The following is a 22,811-nucleotide window of genomic DNA, read 5'->3' on the forward strand; positions in this document are numbered from 1 at the left end:
GGAAAAGAGCAGAACAATGCCAGACAGAAGCTCTGAGGCCATGTGTAGTGTGCAGTACGTGGCCATTCCATTATACATACAGTACACACTGTGTTTTACTAAGTACTGGGCATTATACATACAGTACACACTGTGTTTTGCTAAGTACTGGGCATTATACATACAGTACACACTGTGTTTTACTAAGTACTGGGCATTATACATACAGTACACACTGTGTTTTGCTAAGTACTGTACATTCCAATATACACACAGTACACACTGTGTTTTACTAAGTACTGAGTATTATACATGCAGTACACATTGTGTTTTACTAAGTACATTATTAAAGTAATGCTTTCCATCCCACACGGATCCATTTTAGGTCCGTTCCTCTGTTTATGTGAGAGGGATAAGAGCTTTTAACCTGTCCTCTGTTTAGAAGAAACAAGAAACAATACTGTGCTGCCGTATTCATTGGCCTGGCCAAGGCTTTCGACTCTGTCAATCACCACATCCTCATCAGCAGACTCAATAGCCTTGGTTTCTCTAATGATTGCCTCGCCTGGTTCACCAACTACTTCTCTGATAGAGTTCAGTGTGTCAAATTGGAGGGCCTGTTGTCCGGACCTCTGGCAGTCTCTATGGGGGTGCCACAGGGTTCAATTCTTGGGCCAACTCTTTTCTCTGTATACATCAATGATGTCGCTCTTGCTGCTGGTGAGTCTCTGATCCACCTCTATGCAGACGACCCCATTCTGTATACTTCTGGCCCTTCTTTGGACACTGTGTTAACAACCCTCCAGACGAGCTTCAATGCCATATAACTCTCCTTCCGTGGCCTCCAACTGCTCCTAAATACAAGTAAAACTAAATGTATGCTCTTCAACCGATCGCTGCCTGCACCTGCTCGCCCGTCCAGCATCACTACTCTGGACGGTTCTGACTTAGAATATGTGGACAACTACAAATACCTGGGTGTCTGGTTAGACTGTAAACTCTCCTTCCAGACTCACATCAAACATCTCCAATCTAAAGTTAAATCTAGAATTGGATTCCTATTTCGCAACAAAGCATCCTTCACTCATGCTGCCAAACATACCCTCGTAAAACTGACCATCCTACCGATTCTTGACTTCGGCGACGTCATTTACAAAATAGTCTCCAATACCCTACTCAATAAACTGGATGCAGTCTATCACAGTGCCATCCGTTTTGTCACCAAAGCCCCATACACTACCCACCACTGTGACCTGTACGCTCTCGTTGGCTGGCCTTCGCTTCATACTCGTCGCCAAACCCACTGGCTCCAGGTCATCTACAAGACCCTGCTAGGTAAAGTCCCCCCTTATCTCAGCTCACTGGTCACCATAGCAGCACCCACCTGTAGCACCCGCTCCAGCAGGTATATCTCTCTGGTCACCCCCAAAGCCAATTCCTCCTTTGGCCGTCTCTCCTTCCAGTTCTCTCCTTCCAATGACTGGAACAAACTACAAAAATCTCTGAAGCTGGAGACTCATATCTCCCTCACTAGCTTTAAGCACCAGCTGTCAGAGCAGCTCACAGATCACTGCACCTGTACATAGTCCATCTATACTTTAGCCCAAACTACTACCTCTTCCCCTACTGTATTTATTTATTTTGCTCCTTTGCACCCCATTATTTCTATTTCTACTTTGCACTTTCTTCCACTACAAATCTACCATTCCAGTGTTTTACTTGCTATATTGTATTTACTTCGCCACCATGGCCTTTTATTGCCTTTACCTCCCTTATCTCACATCATTTGCTCACATTGTATATAGACTTATTGTTCTACTGTATTATTGACTGTATGTTTGTTTTACTCCATGTGTAACTCTGTGTTGTTGTATGTGTCGAACTGCTTTGCTTTATCTTGGCCAGGTCGCAATTGTAAATGAGAACTTGTTCTCAACTTGCCTACCTGGTTAAATAAAGGACTTGTTCTCAACTAGACTACCTGGTTAAATAAAGGACTTGTTCTCAACTTGCCAACCTGGTTAAATAAAGGTAAAAAATAAAAAAATAATATGAGAGATGGATTAGAGCTTTTAACCTGTCCTCTGTTTATATGAGAGATGGATTAGAGCTTTTAACCTGTCCTCTGTTTATATGAGAGTTGGATTAGAGCTTTTAACCTGTCCTCTGTTTATATGAGAGATGGATTAGAGCTTTTAACCTGTCCTCTGTTTATATGAGAGATGGATTAGAGCTTTTAACCTGTCCTCTGTTTATGTGAGAGTTGGATTAGAGCTTTTAACCTGTCCTCTGTTTATATGAGAGTTGGATTAGAGCTTTTAACCTGTCCTCTGTTTATATGAGAGATGGATTAGAGCTTTTAACCTGTCCTCTGTTTATATGAGAGTTGGATAAGAGCTTTTAACCTGTCCTCTGTTTATATGAGAGATGGATTAGAGCTTTTAACCTGTCCTCTGTTTATGTGAGAGTTGGATTAGAGCTTTTAACCTGTCCTCTGTTTATATGAGAGATGGATTAGAGCTTTTAACCTGTCCTCTGTTTATATGAGAGATGGATTAGAGCTTTTAACCTGTCCTCTGTTTATGTGAGAGTTGGATTAGAGCTTTTAACCTGTCCTCTGTTTATATGAGAGTTGGATTAGAGCTTTTATCCTGTCCTCTGTTTATGTGAGAGTTGGATTAGAGCTTTTAACCTGTCCTCTGTTTATATGAGAGATGGATTAGAGCTTTTAACCTGTCCTCTGTTTATGTGAGAGTTGGATTAGAGCTTTTAACCTGTCCTCTGTTTATATGAGAGTGGGATTAGAGTTTTTAACCTGTCCTCTGTTTATATGAGAGATGGATTAGAGCTTTTAACCTGTCCTCTGTTTATATGAGAGTGGGATAAGAGCTTTTAACCTGTCCTCTGTTTATATGAGAGATGGATTAGAGCTTTTAACCTGTCCTCTGTTTATATGAGAGATGGATTAGAGCTTTTAACCTGTCCTCTGTTTATGTGAGAGTTGGATTAGAGCTTTTAACCTGTCCTCTGTTTATATGAGAGTTGGATTAGAGCTTTTATCCTGTCCTCTGTTTATGTGAGAGTTGGATTAGAGCTTTTAACCTGTCCTCTGTTTATATGAGAGTTGGATTAGAGCTTTTAACCTGTCCTCTGTTTATGTGAGAGTTGGATTAGAGCTTTTAACCTGTCCTCTGTTTATATGAGAGTGGGATTAGAGTTTTTAACCTGTCCTCTGTTTATATGAGAGTTGGATTAGAGCTTTTAACCTGTCCTCTGTTTATATGAGAGTTGGATTAGAGCTTTTAACCTGTCCTCTGTTTATATGAGAGTTGGATTAGAGCTTTTAACCTGTCCTCTGTTTATGTGAGAGTTGGATGAGAGCTTTCAGATGTGAGAAAGATTTTCTATCAAATGGGGCCTATCCTCACACACTCACACACACCCACACACACACACACACACACACACACACACACACACACACACACACACACACACACACACACACACACACACACACACACACACACACACACACACACACACACACACACACACACACACCGACTTTTAGTCAGTTGAATAAGTGGAACTGTAGTCAGATAATACAGCATTACTAGACACTCCTCTCACTCTGAAGTTGGCCGCTGTGTACTTGAAGATCTGTGAAAGAAATTTAGGATATCCTGTTTAAATCTAGCTTTTGAGTGAGGATATCCAGTTTAAATCTAGCTTTTGAGTGAGGATATCCAGTTTAAATCTAGCTTTTGATTGAGGATATCCAGTTTAAATCTAGTTTTTGAGTGAGGATATCCTGTATAAATCTATCTTTTGAGTGAGGATATCCTGTATAAATCTATCTTTTGAGTGAGGATATCCTGTATAAATCTAGTTTTTGAGTGAGGATATCCAGTTTAAATCTAGTCTTTTAAGTGAGGATATCCAGTTTAAATCTACTTTTTGAGTGAGGATATCCTGTATAAATCTATCTTTTGAGTGAGGATATCCTGTATAAATCTAGTTTTTGAGTGAGGATATCCAGTTTAAATCTAGTCTTTTAAGTGAGGATATCCAGTTTAAATCTACTTTTTGAGTGAGGATATCCTGTATAAATCTATCTTTTGAGTGAGGATATCCTGTATAAATCTATCTTTTGAGTGAGGATATCCAGTTTCTAATACATTTTTTGTTTTTCTCTCCTCAGTGAAGAATGGAAACAAGAAGGATGAGAAGAACAAAAAGGGAACGTTGAAAACTCCCAACAGCATCAATGAGGGAGAGGGCCAATACAAGTCAGCCAAAGAGGGTGATTCATGAAGAATATACCCACACACACACACACACACACACACACACACACACACACACACACAGACACACACACAGACACACACACACACACACACACACACACACACACACACACACACACACACACACACACACACACACACACACAGACACACACACACACACACACACACAGACACACACACACAAACACAGACAGACACACACACAGACACACACACACACACACTGACAGACACACACACACACACACACAGACACACACACACACAGACACACACACACACACACACACACACTGACAGACACACACACAGACACAGCGTCTCTGACTCTCCTTCTCCAGTTGACTGAATTCAAAAAGCTGATTTTATTTCCCCTCTGAGGAGAAACCCTGGCAGGAAAGATGATGCTTGAAAGGATAAGCCACAGGATGAGTCCCAAATGGCACCCTATTCCCTGTTAGTGCACTACTTCTGGTCAGGGCTCGGCGGGGACCAGAGCCCTATGGACCGTGGTCAACAGTAGTGCACTATATAGGGAATAGGGTGCCATTTGGGACGCAGTCACGTAGACAGCTGTCCTCTTAGCAGATTAAACATTGTGTTTGGTTGTTATGGATCACGTCCTGGTTGTTATGGATCATGTCCTGGTTGTTATGGATCACGTCCTGGTTGTTATGGATCACGTCCTGGTTGTTATTGATGACGTCCTGGTTGTTATGGATCACGTCCTGGTTGTTATGGATCATGTCCTGGTTGTTATGGATCACGTCCTGGTTGTTATGGATCACGTCCTGGTTGTTATGGATCACGTCCTGGTTGTTATGATCATGTCCTGGTTGTTATGGATCATGTCCTGGTTGTTATGGATCATGTCCTGGTTGCTATGGATCATGTCCTGGTTGTTATGGATAACGTCCTGGTTGCTATGGATCATGTCCTGGTTGTTATGGATAACGTCCCGGTTGTTATTGATGACGTCCTGGTTGTTATGGATCACGTCCTGGTTGTTTTGGATCATGTCCTGGTTGTTATGGATCACATCCTGGTAGTTATGGATCATGTCCTGGTTGTTATGGATAATGTCCTGGTTGTTATGGATCACGTCCTGGTTGTTATGGATCACGTCCTGGTTGTTGTGGATCATGTCCTGGTTGTTATGGATCACGTCCTGGTTGTTATGGATCACGTCCTGGTTGTTGTGGATCATGTCCTGGTTGTTATGGATCACGTCCTGGTTGTTATGGATAATGTCCTGGTTGTTATGGATCACGTCCTGGTTGTTATGGATAATGTCCTGGTTGTTATGGATCACGTCCTGGTTGTTATGGATCACGTCCTGGTTGTTATGGATCACGTCCTGGTTGTTATGGATAATGTCCTGGTTGTTATGGATCACGTCCTGGTTGTTATGGATGATGTCCTGGTTGTTATGGATCATGTCCTGGTTGTTATGGATCATGTCCTGGTTGTTATGGATCATGTCCTGGTTGTTATGGATCATGTCCTGGTTGTTATGGATCATGTCCTGGTTGTTATGGATGACATCCTGATTGTTATGGATGACATCCTGGTTGTTATGGATCACATCCTAATAGTCCAACAGGAGCCAAGATGATCTATTCTGATCCCAGATCTGTGTGTGTGTGTGTGTGTGTGTGTGTGTGTGTGTGTGTGTGTGTGTGTGTGTGTGTGTGTGTGTGTATGTGTATACGTGTGTTTGTGTTGTCTTGCCAACCTGGTCCCAGATCTGTTTGTGTTGTCTTGCCAACCTGGTCCCAGATCTGTTTGTGTTGTCTTGCCAACATGGTCCCAGATATGTTTGTGTTGCCTTGCCAACCTGGTCCCAGATATGTTTGTGTTGCCTTGCCAACATGGTCCCAGGTCTGTTTGTGTTGTCTTGCCAACATGGTCCCAGATCTGTTTGTGTTGCCTTGCCAACCTGGTCCCAGGTCTGTTTGGACCAGGCAGATGCTGCTCCGAGTACCAGAACCAAGTCCAATAGTCTGTGGTCCAGTGGAGCATCTGTGTCACCACTCTGCTCCAAGCCACAATGACCACACAATGGCTCCAGTCATGTATTATGTTGATTCATATGACTCCAGTCATGTATTATGTTGATTCATATGGCTCCAGTCATGTATTATGTTGACTCATATGAGTCCAGTCATGTATTATGTTGATTCACATGACTCCAGTCGTGTATTATGTTGATTCATATGGATCCAGTCATGTATTATGTTGACTCATATGGCTCCAGTCATGTATTATGTTGATTCATATGGCTCCAGTCGTGTATTATGTTGATTCATATGACTCCAGTCATGTGTTATGTTGATTCATATGACTCCAGTCATGTATTATGTTGATTCATATGGCTCCAGTCATGTATTATGTTGATTCATATGGCTCCAGTCATGTATTATGTTGATTCATATGACTCCAGTCATGTATTATGTTGATTCATATGTGGTGCAGCTGCATACCGACGGAACCGTCTCCCCACCGTTTAATTTTCCCATTTAATCAATGGCATTATGTTATTTCTTAATCTGGGCTTTTTGTTACAAAGACATTAAGTGTTTATTACCTTGTTGCATTCAAGATGGTTGCCGTATAACACCAGGGTCAAGGTTTACTAACTCTCCAGTAAAAAGAAACATAGAAATAGTCCAAGACAAGTAGAAGGGTTAGCATTTCAACTTTAAAGGGCGAATTCAGAAGTGACTTAGGGTTGTGAGGTGACCATCGGATGCCAGGATGGTTTTAACCTGTTGGAATTTGTTGGAACAGACCAAAAATCCCACTCTCTGTCTCTTCTGCTCTTTCTTTCCCCACCCCTTTCATTGTGTAACACGCCGTCATATCAGGTTAGTCCGCTAGGGACTTTTCATTGTGTAACAAGCCGTCATATCGGGTTAGTCCGCTAAGGACTTTTCATTGTGTAACAAGCCGTCATATCGGGTTAGTCCGCTAGGGAATTTACATTGTGTAACAAGCCGTCATATCGGGTTAGTCCCCTAGGGTCTTTTCATTGTGTAACAAGCCGTCATATCGGGTTAGTCCGCTAGGGACTTTTCATTGTGTAACAAGCCGTCATATCGGGTTAATCCGCTAGGGACTTTTCATTGTGTAACAAGCCGTCATATCGGGTTAGTCCACTAGGGTCTTTTCATTGTGTAACAAGCCGTCATATCGTGTTAGTCCGCTAGGGACTTTTCATTGTGTAACAAGCCGTCATATCGGGTTAGTCCGCTAGGGACTTTTCATTGTGTAACAAGCCGTCATATCGGGTTAGTCCGCTAAGGACTTTTTATTGTGTAACAAGCCGTCATATCGGGTTAGTCCGCTAGGGTCTTTTCATTGTGTAACAAGCCGTCATATCGGGTTAGTCCACTAGCGACTATTCATTGTGTAACAAGCCGTCATATCGAGTTAGTCCGCTAGGGACTTTTCATTGTGTAACAAGCCGTCATATCGGGTTAGTCCATTAGGGACTTTTCATTGTGTAACAAGCCGTCATATCGGGTTAGTCCGCTAGGGTCTTTTCATTGTGTAACAAGCCGTCATATTGGGTTAGTCCACTAGGGACTTTTCATTGTGTAACAAGCCGTCATATCGGGTTAGTCCACTACGGACTTTTCATTGTGTAACAAGCTGTCATATCGGGTTAATCCACTAGGGACTTTTCATTGTGTAACAAGCCGTCATATCGGGTTAGTCCACTAGGGTCTTTTCATTGTGTAACAAGCCGTCATATCGGGTTAGTCCGCTAGGGACTTTTCATTGTGTAACAAGCCGTCATATCGGGTTAGTCCGCTAGGGACTTTTCATTGTGTAACAAGCCGTCATATCGGGTTAGTCCATTAGGGACTTTTCATTGTGTAACAAGCCGTCATATCGGGTTAGTCCGCTAGGGTCTTTTCATTGTGTAACAAGCCGTCATATTGGGTTAGTCCACTAGGGACTTTTCATTGTGTAACAAGCCGTCATATCGGGTTAGTCCACTACGGACTTTTCATTGTGTAACAAGCCGTCATATCGGGTTAATCCGCTAGGGACTTTTCATTGTGTAACAAGCCGTCATATCGGGTTAGTCCACTAGGGTCTTTTCATTGTGTAACAAGCCGTCATACCGGGTTAGTCCGCTAGGGACTTTTCATTGTGTAACAAGCCGTCATATCGGGTTAGTCCGCTAGGGACTTTTCATTGTGTAACAAGCCGTCATATCGGGTTAGTCCACTAGGGACTTTTCACTCAAAAGTTACAGAAAAACTGAGATGACTGTTGGATCCCAGGATGGTTTTATCATGTTGAAACATGGGAACACAACACTGGCATGTCTGGCAGAGAGACTGAGGTGACCGTTGGATTCCAGGATGGTTTTAACATGTTGGAACATGGGAACACAACACTGGCACGTCTGGCAGAGAGACTGACGCTGTAAAGTAGTCCAAAAAACACACAGACACTTTCGATCCTGCTTCTCGGCTCCCAAACCCAAGACATGAATTTAGGACTGCAGTTATTGTTGAATGCGTACCTGTTTTTTCAATCAAAATATATTAATTTTGTGCTTGAGTTATAGTTTTATCCGGACTGTAGACGACTTATGGTCTGTATTTTGACAGATTAATTATGGCTAAAGTTTGACTGAAGACAATTTATGGCCTGTATTTTTGACAGTTTTAATCATGGCTAAAGTTTGAAAACTCACACTTTTAGTGTTATTTTCCTAAAGGAGAAACAAATGGCAAGACATTCACAGATAATCAAACAAATGTGTTGAAGGGTTTTTTCCAGGTATTGTTCTGTGTCCATAACTCATGGAGATATATTGGAGGAAGAACCAAGGAAACAACAGGAATACATTACATTCACTATTCAACTGCAGCAGAGATTTATTTCTGTTGGATTGTTTGATAATTTCTTTAGAATGTTCAGCAGCGATAGCGCTATGATTTTTTTCAATCAAGATGTTTCCTAAAGAGTTGATATCTGTAGTAAAACCAAAAGAAGAGCAGCCTGAAATAATTTGGTGGGACCAATTGTCAAGCACAATTGAATTCCAAGACTTTATTGATGCTTATAAACATGCCTTTGATGTGCAGCTGTCTGTCTGGCAATGCATGCTGTTAGTAGAGTGATTCAACAGAGCGTGTGGTGTGTGTGTGTGTGTGTGTGCCCGTGCGCATTCATGTGTGCGTACTTGTGCGCATGTGTATGTCATTGGGCTCTGGTCAAAAGTAGTGCACTGCTACTTCTCTCACTGCTCGTTTTACCTGTTAACCTTGGTTGATAAATCTGATCTTGTTTTACCTGTTAACCTCGGTTGATAAATCTGATCTCGTTTTACCTGTTAACCTTGGTTGATAAATCTGATCTCGTTTTACCTGTTAACCTTGGTTGATAAATCTGATCTCGTTTTACCTGTTAACCTCGGTTGATAAATCTGATCTCGTTTTACCTGTTAACCTTGGTTGATAAATCTGATCTTGTTTTACCTGTTAACCTCGGTTGATAAATCTGATCTCGTTTTACCTGTTAACCTCGGTTGATAAATCTGATCTCGTTTTACCTGTTAACCTCGGTTGATAAATCTGATCTCGTTTTACCTGTTAACCTTGGTTGATAAGTCTGATCTCGTTTTACCTGTTAACCTCGGTTGATAAGTCTGATCTCGTTTTACCTGTTAACCTGGGTTGATAAGTCTGATCTCGTTTTACCTGTTAACCTTGGTTGATAAGTCTGATCTCGTTTTACCTGTTAACCTTGGTTGATAAGTCTGATCTCGTTTTACCTGTTAACCTTGGTTGATAAGTCTGATCTCGTTTTACCTGTTAACCTTGGTTGATAAATCTGATCTCGTTTTACCTGTTAACCTTGGTTGATAAGTCTGATCTCGTTTTACCTGTTAACCTTGGTTGATAAGTCTGATCTCGTTTTACCTGTTAACCTTGGTTGATAAGTCTGATCTCGTTTTACCTGTTAACCTTGGTTGATAAGTCTGATCTCGTTTTACCTGTTAACCTCGGTTGATAAATCTGATCTCAATTTACCTGTTAACCTCGGTTGATAAATCTGATCTCGTTTTACCTGTTAACCTCGGTTGATAAATCTGATCTCGTTTTACCTGTTAACCTTGGTTGATAAGTCTGCTGTGAGAGGCTGTGAGGGCTCAGGCTGACCCTGATATGTTCTGATGCCGCGCGTTGGAGTCACGCTAATATTTTACGTATCTGTTGGCAGGTCTGGGAACAGCTCTTAGTGTTGTCCTCTGCTGGCAGAGGTTACAGCAACTCAAATCAAATCAAAATCAAATCAAATGTATTTATAAAGCCCTTCTTACATCAGCTGATGTCTCAAAGTGCTGTACAGAAACCCAGCCTAAAACCCCAAACAGCAAGCAATGCAGGCGTAGAAGCACGGTGGCTAGGAAAAACTCCCTAGAAAGGCCAAAACCTAGGAAGAAACCTAGAGAGGAACCAGGCTATGAGGGGTGGCCAGTCCTCTTCTGGCTGTGCCGGGTGGAGATTATAACAGAACATGGCCAAGATGTTCAAATTTTCATAAATGACCAGCATGATCAAATAATAATAATCATAGTAGTTGTCGAGGGTGCAACAAGTTAGAACCTCAAGAGTAAATGTCAGTTGGCTTTTCATAGCCGATCTTTGAGAGTATCTCTACCGCTCCTGCTGTCTCTGGAGAGTTGAAAACAGCAGGTCTGGGACAGGTAGCACGTCCGGTGAACATGTCAGGGTTCCATAACAGTTGAAACTGGAGCAGCAGCACGGCCAGGTGGACTGGGTACAGCAAGGAGTCATCATGTCAGGTAGTCCTAAGGCATGGTCCTAGGGCTCAGGTCCTCAGAGAGAGAGAAAGAAAGAAAGAGAGAAAGAGAGAATTAGAGAGAGCATACTTAAATTCACCCAGGACACCGGATAAGACAGGAGAAATACTCCAGATGTAACAGACTGACCCTAGCCCCCCGAGACATAAACTACTGCAGCATAAATACTGGAGGCTGAGACAGGAGGGGTCAGGAGACACTGTGGCCCCATCCGACGATACCCCCGGACAGGGCCAAACAGGAAGGATATAACCCCACCCACTTTGCCAAAGCACAGCCCCCACACCACTAGAGGGATATTTTCAACCACCAACTTACCATCCTGAGACAAGGCCGAGTATAGCCCACAAAGATCTCCCCCACGGCACAATCCAAGGGGGGGCGCCAACCCAGACAGGAAGATCACGTCAGTGACTCAACCCACTCAAGTGACGCACCCCTCCTAGGGACGGCATGGAAGAGCACCAGTAAGCCAGTGACTCAGCCCCTGTAATAGGGTTAGAGGCAGAGAATCCCAGTGGAGAGAGGGGAACCGACCAGGCAGAGACAGCAAGGCCGGTTCGTTGCTCCAGAGCCTTTCCGTTAACCTTCACACTCCTGGGCCAGACTACACTCAATCATAGGACCCACTGAAGAGATGAGTCTTCAGTAAAGACTTAAAGGTTGAGACCGAGTCTGCATCTCTCACATGGGTAGGCAGACTATTCCATAAAAATGGAGCTCTATAGGAGAAAGCCCTGCCTCCAGCTGTTTGCTTAGAAATTCTAGGGACAATTAGGAGGCCTGCGTCTTGTGACCGTAGCGTACGTGTAGGTATGTACGGCAGGACCAAATCGGAAAGATAGGTAGGAGCAAGCCCATGTAATGCTTTGTAGGTTAGCAGTAAAACCTTGAAATCAGCCCTTGCCTTAACAGGAAGCCAGTGTAGGGAGGCTAGCACTGGAGTAATATGATCACATTTTTTGGTTCTAGTCAGGATTCTAGCAGCCGTATTTAGCACTAACTGAAGTTTATTTAGTGCTTTATCCGGGTAGCCGGAAAGTAGAGCATTGCAGTAGTCCAACCTAGAAGTAACAAAGGCATGGATTAATTTTTCTGCATCATTTTTGGACAGAAAGTTTCTAATTTTTGCAATGTTACGTAGATGGAAAAACAACTAATTTACTTACTTACTCCACTGTGTTCTAAAAGTTTCCACAGAAACGCAGATGTCTCAGAGACGTTGTTGCCCACTGCATCGCAGTGCTTGAGGCGTCACTACAGCCCCGGGTTCGATCCCAGGCTGTGTCACAGCCGGCCGTGACCGGGAGACCCACGATGGCGGCGCACAATTGGCCCAGTGTCGTACGGGTTACGGGAGGGTTTGGCCGGCCAGGATTTTCTTGTCCCAACGTGCTCTAGCGACTCCTTATGGTGGGCCTGGCGCCTGCATGCTGACATCGGTCTCCAGCTCGACGGTGTTTTCTCTGACACATTGGTGCGGCTGGTTTCCGGGTTAATCGAGCAGTGTGTCAGGAAGCAGTGCGGCTCGGTTGGGTCGTGTTTCGGAGGACGCACGGCTCTCGACCTTCGCCTCTCCCCAGTCCGTACGGGAGTTGCAGCGATGAGACAAGACTGTAACTACCAATTAGATACCATATCATATATGGATATCAGGACATTGGTGTGAAAAAAGGAAAATAATAATAATAGTAAGTAATTAAAAATATATATATATATATATGATGTTATCATCCAGTTGTTGCTTTTTCCAGTGTAATGGTTGTTATGATTGAGGCTAGGTCACTCAATTTATTGAACTTTTGAATAATATATAAGTTATGTATTAGTTTCAATGCTTAATTAAAGTACATTAACAACAGGACAGTATAGGCCCCATTCATATTGTCTCAGCAAATGGAGATTGAGGGTTTGTGACAGAGAGAGCAAGTCTGGTCCCAGATCTGATCTCACCTAGCCTGGTGTCAGATCTGATCTCACCGAGCCTGGTCCCAGATCTGATCTCACCTAGTCTGGTCCCAGATCTGATCTCACCTAGTCTGGTCCCAGATCTGATCTCACCTAGCCTGGTCCCAGATCTGATCTCACCTAGTCTGGTCCCAGATCTGATCTCACCTAGCCTGGTCCCAGATCTGATCTCACCTAGTCTGGTCCCAGATCTGATCTCTCTAGCCCTGGTGCCAGATCTGATCTCACCTAGCCTGGTCCCAGATCTGATCTCACTAGCCTGGTCACAGATCTGATCTCACCTAGTCTGGTCCCAGATCTGATCTCTCTAGCCCTGGTGCCAGATCTGATCTCACCTAGCCTGGTCCCAGATCTGATCTCACCTAGCCTGGTCCCAGATCTGATCTCACCTAGCCTGGTCCCAGATCTGATCTCACCTAGCCTGGTCCCAGATCTCACTAGCCTGGTCCCAGATCTTATCTCACCTAGCCTGGTCCCAGATCTGATCTCACCTAGCCTGGTGCCAGATCTGATCTCACCTAGCCTGGTCCCAGATCTGATCTCACCTAGCCTGGTCCCAGATCTGATCTCACCTAGCCTGGTCCCAGATCTGATCTCACCTAGCCTGGTCCCAGATCTGATCTCACCTAGTCTGGTCCCAGATCTGATCTCTCTAGCCCTGGTGCCAGATCTGATCTCACCTAGCCTGGTCCCAGATCTGATCTCACTAGCCTGGTCACAGATCTGATCTCACCTAGTCTGGTCCCAGATCTGATCTCTCTAGCCCTGGTGCCAGATCTGATCTCACCTAGCCTGGTCCCAGATCTGATCTCACCTAGCCTGGTCCCAGATCTGATCTCACCTAGCCTGGTCCCAGATCTGATCTCACCTAGCCTGGTCCCAGATCTCACTAGCCTGGTCCCAGATCTTATCTCACCTAGCCTGGTCCCAGATCTGATCTCACCTAGCCTGGTGCCAGATCTGATCTCACCTAGCCTGGTCCCAGATCTGATCTCACCTAGCCTGGTCCCAGATCTGATCTCACCTAGCCTGGTCCCAGATCTGATCTCACCTAGTCTGGTCCCTGATCTGATCTCACCTGGTCCCAGATCTGATCTCACTAGCCTGGTCCCAGATCTGATCTCACTAGCCTGGTCCCAGATCTGATCTCACCTAGCCTGGTCCCAGATCTGATCTCACTAGCCTGGTCCCAGATCTGATCTCACCTAGCCTGGTCCCAGATCTGATCTCACCTAGCCTGGTCCCAGATCTGATCTCACCTAGCCTGGTCCCAGATCTGATCTCACCTAGCCTGGTCCCAGATCTGATCTCACCTAGCCTGGTCCCAGATCTGATCTCACCTGGTCCCAGATCTGATCTCACCTAGCCTGGTCCCAGATCTGATCTCACCTAGCCTGGTCCCAGATCTGATCTCACCTAGCCTGGTCCCAGATCTGATCTCACCTAGCCTGGTCCCAGATATATTTGTGCTTTTACCTACTCCATCCTCATTGTCAAGCCAAAATGTAATTGCATGGCAATTCCATAAGGAGTTGCCAAGAAACCGCCTGGCAGCGAGAATAAGAAAGAGCCTGACCAGACTTGAATCCAATGTTGTGTTTATCCCCATGCCTTCTGCAGTGATGTAGCGTCTTGTTCTCTAGCTAGCTAATCAACAACCATAATAAACGCTTTGCTTATTTGCATGAAGACACTTTATGACTTCCCAGCAAACCAAAATTGGTTCTGTGAAAGTTCCCAGAACGTTCATTAAGTCTCACGTTAAAAATGTTCTCATACCACAAAAAAAACTGTCCAGCCGGGCTGGTGATTATACAATGTTTGTATAAAACACTTGAAGATGTTGCTAGAACATTCCTAGAACACATTTAATCTGTTCTTTAAATGTTCTCAGAACGGTTCATTAGGTTGTGGGAATATTGTGGGGATATTACAATAGATATGTTCCCAAAACACAAAAACTGTCTAGTTGGGCGGATGGATTCTGCAATGTTTCTTTTAGGGTGCAAAAAAACATTCAGCTGATGTTGCTAGAACATTCCTAGAACACATTTAATCTGTTCTTTAAATGTTCCCAGAATGTTTCATTAGGTTGTGGGAACATTATGGGGATATTACAATAGATAGGTTCCCAAAACACTGAAACTGTCCTATTGTGCTGACATTCAGATCATGTTTGTATCAGGGTGCACAAAACATTCCTTTGATGTTCCAATAATGTTGACAGAACAGTATTTTCAGTTATTTAATCGGTTCCTCAAGCATTTAATTAGGTTGTGGGAACAGTGTGGGTACATTACAAGAAATAAGTTCCCAAAACACAAAATATACTCAGTCATACAATGTTTAAGTTAAGGTTACAAAGGACATTCCTATAATATTGCAAGAATGTTGGCAGAACACCAGAATCTTTAAAGGTTCCCAGAATTTTTTTTTCATTTTGGGAGTTGCCTGGGATGTTGCAAGATTATTGTTGTGATATTCACATAGATTACACAGAACATTCCCACAATGTTGCACAATGTTCCACAATTTCCAAATAAGTACGTTTTTATGATGTTCATAGCATATCTGTTTTACGTTTAACATAATATTACATTGATGTTCACGCAATATACATTTTATCTTGTCTTGGACGTCCTCCAAATATTTCAAGAACATTTTGAAAATGTTACATATTTAACTTTTTACCTAATATTACCATTCTCAGCATGCAAATGTGTAGCTCCTAAAAGCAGATTGGAATTCATCCCCATAATGTTTCTCTACAGATTTAATGGCAATTCACATTTGAAGGGGATGTAGACACATTTAAATTTCCTTCGTGGGACATTTGATCAGCATTTAATCATACAAACAAAAACATATTTTTTTACACTTCATATGTTGACAATCTGCGTAGTATTTCAGTCATACGACATTTGAACTGCATTTAAAGCTGCAATATGTTACTTTTTGGATGACCCGAACCAAATTCACATAGAAATGTAGTTATAGATCTGTCATTCTCATTGAAAGCGAGTCTAAAAAAGCGGTAGATCTGTTCTACGTGCGCTATATCTACGCTTCCCGTTCTTAAGTTTTGTTTTTGCGTCTTTTAATTTCAGTTTTGTACACCAGCTTCCAACAACTGAAAATATAAATAATTGTGGTTTATTGAAAGGATATTTCACAGCGGTTTAGATGTTTCTCTACACCACGTGTCAAACTCGTTCCACGGAGGGCCGAAAATATATTGGTAGCTCGATTTATTCACCCTCACTTCCCCCATCCTCTTGATTGGCTGCGTACTTCTGGGCCTATATTTACAAGGTATCCAAGACACAAGACTGGGGACCATATCAAGCATCTCAAAGGAGGGATTATAATGGGTGCATTTTTGGTGTTGTTGTTATTTACACTAAATTATAATTTTTTTAGTTAGTCTAAATTCTGCAATTCTGACTGGATTTATAAATCTGTACAAAATAAATACATCCTCTCTTTTTCATAGATTATGTCTAATCCTCAATTTGACCGGGGCCTATAGGGAATATGTAGGGTACTTTTGACCAGGGCCCATAGGGAATATGTAGGGTACTTTTGACCAGGGCCCATAGGGAATATGTAGGGTACTTTTGACCAGGGCCCATAGGGAACATGTAGGGTACTTTTGACCAGGGCCCATAGGGAATATGTAGGGTACTTTTGACCAGGGCCCATAGGGAACATGTAGGGAATAGGATGCCATTTGGGAGGCAACAATTTGATTCATGCTCGACAGGATGGCATGTACTCTGTTTTTCAGTTTGTTTTTCCTGTTAGCTTGTGCTCTGGTTATGTTCCAAACGGCACCCTATTCCCTATATAGTGCACTTCTTTTGACCAGAGCCCCCCATAGGGAATAGGTCTTTGGTCAAAAGTAGTGCACTATATAGGGAAGAGTGTGGCGTTTGGAATGTATCTCTCTCGCTGTCTCTCTGTCTCTCTGTCTCTCTCTCTCTCTCTCTCTCCCTCTCTCTCTCTCTCTCTCTCTCTCTCCCTCCCTCTCCCTCCCTCTCCCTCCCTCTCCCTCCCTCCCTGTCTCTCTGCTTGTTTTTAGTGGACGTTAAGCCTGCTGTGAGAGCTCAGGTTGACCCTAATGAGGTCTGATGCCGCGCTGAACAAACACCGCTGGGTCTAGGTACTGTGTCGTGTCCCAAATGGCACCTTGTTCCCAACAGATGTACCGTCTTAATTTGATCACACTGTTGCAGAAGAAAAAAGGCTTCTGAAGATTGTAAGTTTCCGCTTTGAAATTTCAGACTTGAATTTGACCTTGCGACAAAAAAGTATCAATATCCATTATTTATAATCCACATAATAATTTACATTTCCTGTTGCTGCAAATTAAGATACTACATGTATATCTAGTGCACTATTTTTAACCAGGGCCCATAGGGCTTGGGTTGGCTCTGGTACAAAGTAGTGCACTATATAGGGAGAATGGTGCCATTTGGGATACAGGTAGTGTGTGTACAGGTAACTACCAACAGAACAGAAACATTTGAGTAAATGAGGGATACAAAAGTATATTGAAAGCAGGTGCTTCCACACAGGTGTGGTTCCTGACTTCATTAAGCGATTAACATCCCATCACGCTTAGGGTCATGTATTAAAATGCTGGGCAGGCCATTATTTTGGCTACCATGGCTACATTTTAGTCATTTAGCAGACACTCTTATCCAGAGCGACTTACAGTAGTGAATGCATACATTTCATAAAAAAAATGTCCCATACTGGTCCCCCGTGGGAATCGAACCCACGACCCTGGCGTTGCAAACACCACGCTCTACCAACTGAGCCACACTATGCCCCAATAGGATGGAAATTCTCCCATCCACAGGGTACTGGTGGTCACTGAATGATTTGATGAGCATCAAAACGATGTTAGCCATATGCCATGGCCGTCTCAATCACCAGATCTGAACCCGGATGAACCCGTATGAACCCGTATTAACCTGTATGGGAGATTCTGGAGCCGGTGCCTGAGACGGCGTTGTCCCACCGTCATCAACAGAACACTAAATGATGGAATTTCTCATGGAAGAATGACGTCACAATAGAGTTCCAGACACCTGTAGAATCTATGTCAAGGTGGATTGAAGCTGTTCTGGCTGCTGGTGGCCCAACGCCCTATTAACACACTTTATGCTGGTGTTTCCTTTCCCCACGGTAAATGTTGGTTTGTCAGCTCTGGGTCATAGGAAGGGCAACACAGGTGCTGCCTTCCTGTGTACTGTAAATACCGTACTAATTGGTCAGACCCACCGGTGGGTAAGCTGCAGGCTTGTTAGCTATTAGACTCGTATCGTACAGAGGATAAAATGTTTCAATCAATTTGATAAAGCTTGCCTGGGATAAATGGACTGAGCTTTATTAATCATATCAGTATGTGGTTTTTGGATCTCACAGGATATGATTTATGTGTCTCTCTGTTCCTGTTAGAGTAGGACGGATGTTGATCCCCAGAGAGAGAGAGAGGCTGGTAGAGAGAGACAGGTAGAGAGAGAGACAGGTAGAGAGAGAGAGAGACAGGTAGAGAGAGAGACAGGTAGAGAGAGAGACAGGTAGAGAGAGAGACAGGTAGAGAGAGAGACAGATAGAGAGAGAGAGACAGGTAGAGAGAGAGAGACAGAGAGATTCCATACAGATACACATTCTATTTCATACAGATACACAAACCATTCCATACAGATAATCATACCATTCCATACAGATACACAAACCATTCCATACAGATAAACATACCATTCCATACAGATACACAAACCATTCCATACAGATACACATTCCATTCCATACAGATACACATACCATTCCATTCCATACAGATACACATTCCATTCCATTCCATACAGATACCCATACCATTCCATTCCATACAGATACAAATACTATTCCATACAGATACACATTCTATTTCATACAGATACACATTCCATTCCATTCCATACAGATACACATTCCATTCCATTCCATACAGATACACATTCCATTCCATACAGATACACATTCCATTCCATACAGATACACATTCCATTCCATTCCATACAGATACACATTCCATTCCATTCCATACAGATACACATTCCATTCCATTCCATACAGATACACATACCATTCCATTCCATACAGATACACATTCCATTACATACAGATACACATACCATTCCATTCCATACAGATACACATTCCATTCCATACAGATACACATTCCATTCCATTCCATACAGATACACATACCATTCCATACAGATACACATTCCATTCCATTCCATTCCATACAGATACACATTCCATTCCATACAGATACACATTCCATTCCATTCCATACAGATACACATTCCATTCCATTCCATACAGATACCATTCCATTCCATACAGATACCATTCCATTCCATACAGATACCATTCCATTCCATACAGATACCATTCCATACAGATACACATACCATTCCATTCCATTCCATACAGATACACATTCCATTCCATTCCATACAGATACACATTCCATTCCATTCCATACAGATACACATACCATTCCATTCCATACAGATACACATTCCATTCCATACAGATACACATACCATTCCATACAGATACACATTCTATTCCATACAGATACCATTCCATTCCATACAGATTCCATTCCATACAGATACACATACCATTCCATTCCATACAGATACACATACCATTCCATTCCATACAGATACACATACCATTCCATACAGATACACATTCCATTCCATTCCATACAGATACACATTCCATTCCATTCCATACAGATACACATTCCATTCCATTCCATACAGATACACATACCATTCCATACCATACAGATACACATTCCATTCCATACAGATACACATTCCATTCCATTCCATTCCGTACAGATACACATTCTATTCCATACAGATACACATTCTATTCTATACAGATACACATTCCATTCCTTACAGATACACATTCCATTCCATACAGATACACATTCCATTCCATACAGATACACATTCCATTCCATACAGATACACATACCATTCCATACAGATACACATACCATTCCATACAGATACACATACCATTCCATTCCATACAGATACACATTCCATTCCATTCCATACAGATACACATTCCATTCCATTCCATACAGATACACATACCATTCCATACAGATACACATACCATTCCATACAGATACACATTCCATTCCTTACAGATACACATACCATTCCATACAGATACACATTCCATTCCATACAGATACACATTCCATTCCATTCCATACAGATACACATTCCATTCCATTCCATACAGATACACATTCCATTCCATTCCATACAGATACACATACCATTCCATACAGATACACATTCCATTCCATACAGATACACATTCCATTCCATTCCATATAGATACACATACCATTCCATTCCATACAGATACACATTCCATTCCATACCATACAGATACACATACCATTCCGTACAGATACACATTCCATTCCATTCCATATAGATAGACATACCATTCCATTCCATACAGATTCACATTCCATTCCATACAGATACACATACCATTCCATACCATACAGATACACATACCATTCCATTCCATACAGATACACATACCATACCATTTCATACAGAGAAACATACCATACCATTTCATACAGATTCACATATATTTTTCAGAAGAAGTGAAGAATTCAATAGTCACTGCTCATCTGCTTCTAATTCAGCTTGTCATCCTGTTCATGTGTGACAGCCAACTCTTGTCTCCTCTGACGTAGCAAACATAATACATTTGGCCGTGAGACAGCAGAGTGTTGGAAACCATGTGCAGGGCGTGCTTCATGTACTAACAGACGTATGCCCGGGCTGAAATAGCTGCTTTGAAATCTCCCAGAGCTGTGGTTTAGTTTGGAGTGGTCTACTCTCCTCCTAACATCACGATCATGGGCCCATATCCACAAATCATCTCAGAGTAGGAGTGATGATCTTGGATCAGGTCCCCCCCCCCCCTTGTCCATATAATGTTATCCATTATTATATAAAAACCTAAACTGATCTCAGATCCTCCTCTGAGACGCTGTATGAATACCAAGAAGCTGTTAGACCATCTGGTGGTCTACTTCCCAAATGGACCTCTTTCGCTATTATAGTGCACTACTTTACCCTATGGGGCCCTGGTCAAAAGTAGTGCACTTCATAGGGAGTTAGAGGGCCATTTGGGAAGCAGAACTTGGATTCACAAGAGATCACTTATTTGAACTCTGGGTCTCTCACTGGGCGACCTCACCTCGTCCAGGACTCTCTAGAAGATGTGTCGGACAATCACAGATCACACCCGATGATCCCTAATCCTGTGAGCAGAGCATCTATATATCTCTATAAACACCGATGGGCCCTAATCTTGTGAGCAGAGCATCTATATCTCTATAAACACTGATGGGCCCTAATCTTGTGAGCAAAGCATCTATATCTCTGTAAACACCGATGGTCCCTAATCTTGTGAGCAAAGCATCTATATCTCTATAAACACCGATGGTCCCTAATCTTGTGAGCAAAGCATCTATATCTCTGTAAACACCGATGGTCCCTAATCCTGTGAGCAGAGCATCTATATCTCTGTAAACACCGATGGTCCCTAATCTTGTGAGCAAAGCATCTATATCTCTGTAAACACCGATGATCCCTAATCTTGTGAGCAAAGCATCTATATCTCTGTAAACACCGATGGTCCCTAATCCTGTGAGCAAAGCATCTATATCTCTGTAAACACCGATGGTCCCTAATCCTGTGAGCAAAGCATCTATATCTCTGTAAACACCGATGATCCCTAATCTTGTGAGCAAAGCATCTATATCTCTGTAAACACCGATGGTCCCTAATCTTGTGAGCAGAGCATCTATATCTCTGTAAACACCGATGGTCCCTAATCCTGTGAGCAGAGCATCTATATCTCTGTAAACACCGATGGTCCCTAATCTTGTGAGCAGAGCATCTATATCTCTGTAAACACCGATGATCCCTAATCTTGTGAGCAAAGCATCTATATCTCTGTAAACACTGATGATCCCTAATCTTGTGAGCAAAGCATCTATATCTCTGTAAACACCGATGATCCCTAATCTTGTGAGCAAAGCATCTATATCTCTGTAAACACCGATGGTCCCTAATCTTGTGAGCAAAGCATCTATATCTCTGTAAACACCGATGGTCCCTAATCTTGTGAGCAAAGCATCTATATCTCTATAAACACCGATGGTCCCTAATCTTGTGAGCAAAGCATCTATATCTCTATAAACACCGATGGTCCCTAATCCTGTGAGCAGAGCATCTATATCTCTGTAAACACTGATGATCCCTAATCCTGTGAGCAGAGCATCTATATCTCTGTAAACACTGATGGTCCCTAATCCTGTGAGCAGAGCATCTATATCTCTGTAAACACCGATGGGCCCTAATCCTGTGAGCAGAGCATCTATATCTCTGTAAACACCGATGATCCCTAATCCTGTGAGCAGAGCATCTATATCTCTGTAAACACCGATGGGCCCTAATCCTGTGAGCAGAGCATCTATATCTCTGTAAACACTGATGGTCCCTAATCCTGTGAGCAGAGCATCTATATCTCTGTAAACACTGATGATCCCTAATCCTGTGAGCAGAGCA

At 42.8% G+C, this 22,811-nt stretch overlaps 1 protein-coding gene across 1 annotated transcript in view; it reads left to right on the plus strand.

Annotated features, from left to right (window-relative positions):
* Nucleotides 1–4,173: 4,173 nt before the first annotated feature.
* Nucleotides 4,174–22,811, plus strand: part of LOC115190091 (inactive carboxypeptidase-like protein X2) — a 101,492-nt gene continuing 82,854 nt past the window's right edge. Inside the window, exon 1 of the mRNA XM_029748567.1 lies at nucleotides 4,174–4,285. The gene's annotated coding sequence lies outside the window, so the exon portion shown is untranslated. The remainder of the gene's footprint in view (nucleotides 4,286–22,811) is intronic.

Source organism: Salmo trutta, unplaced genomic scaffold, assembly GCF_901001165.1.
Source record: "Salmo trutta unplaced genomic scaffold, fSalTru1.1, whole genome shotgun sequence".
Lineage (NCBI taxonomy): Eukaryota > Metazoa > Chordata > Actinopteri > Salmoniformes > Salmonidae > Salmo > Salmo trutta.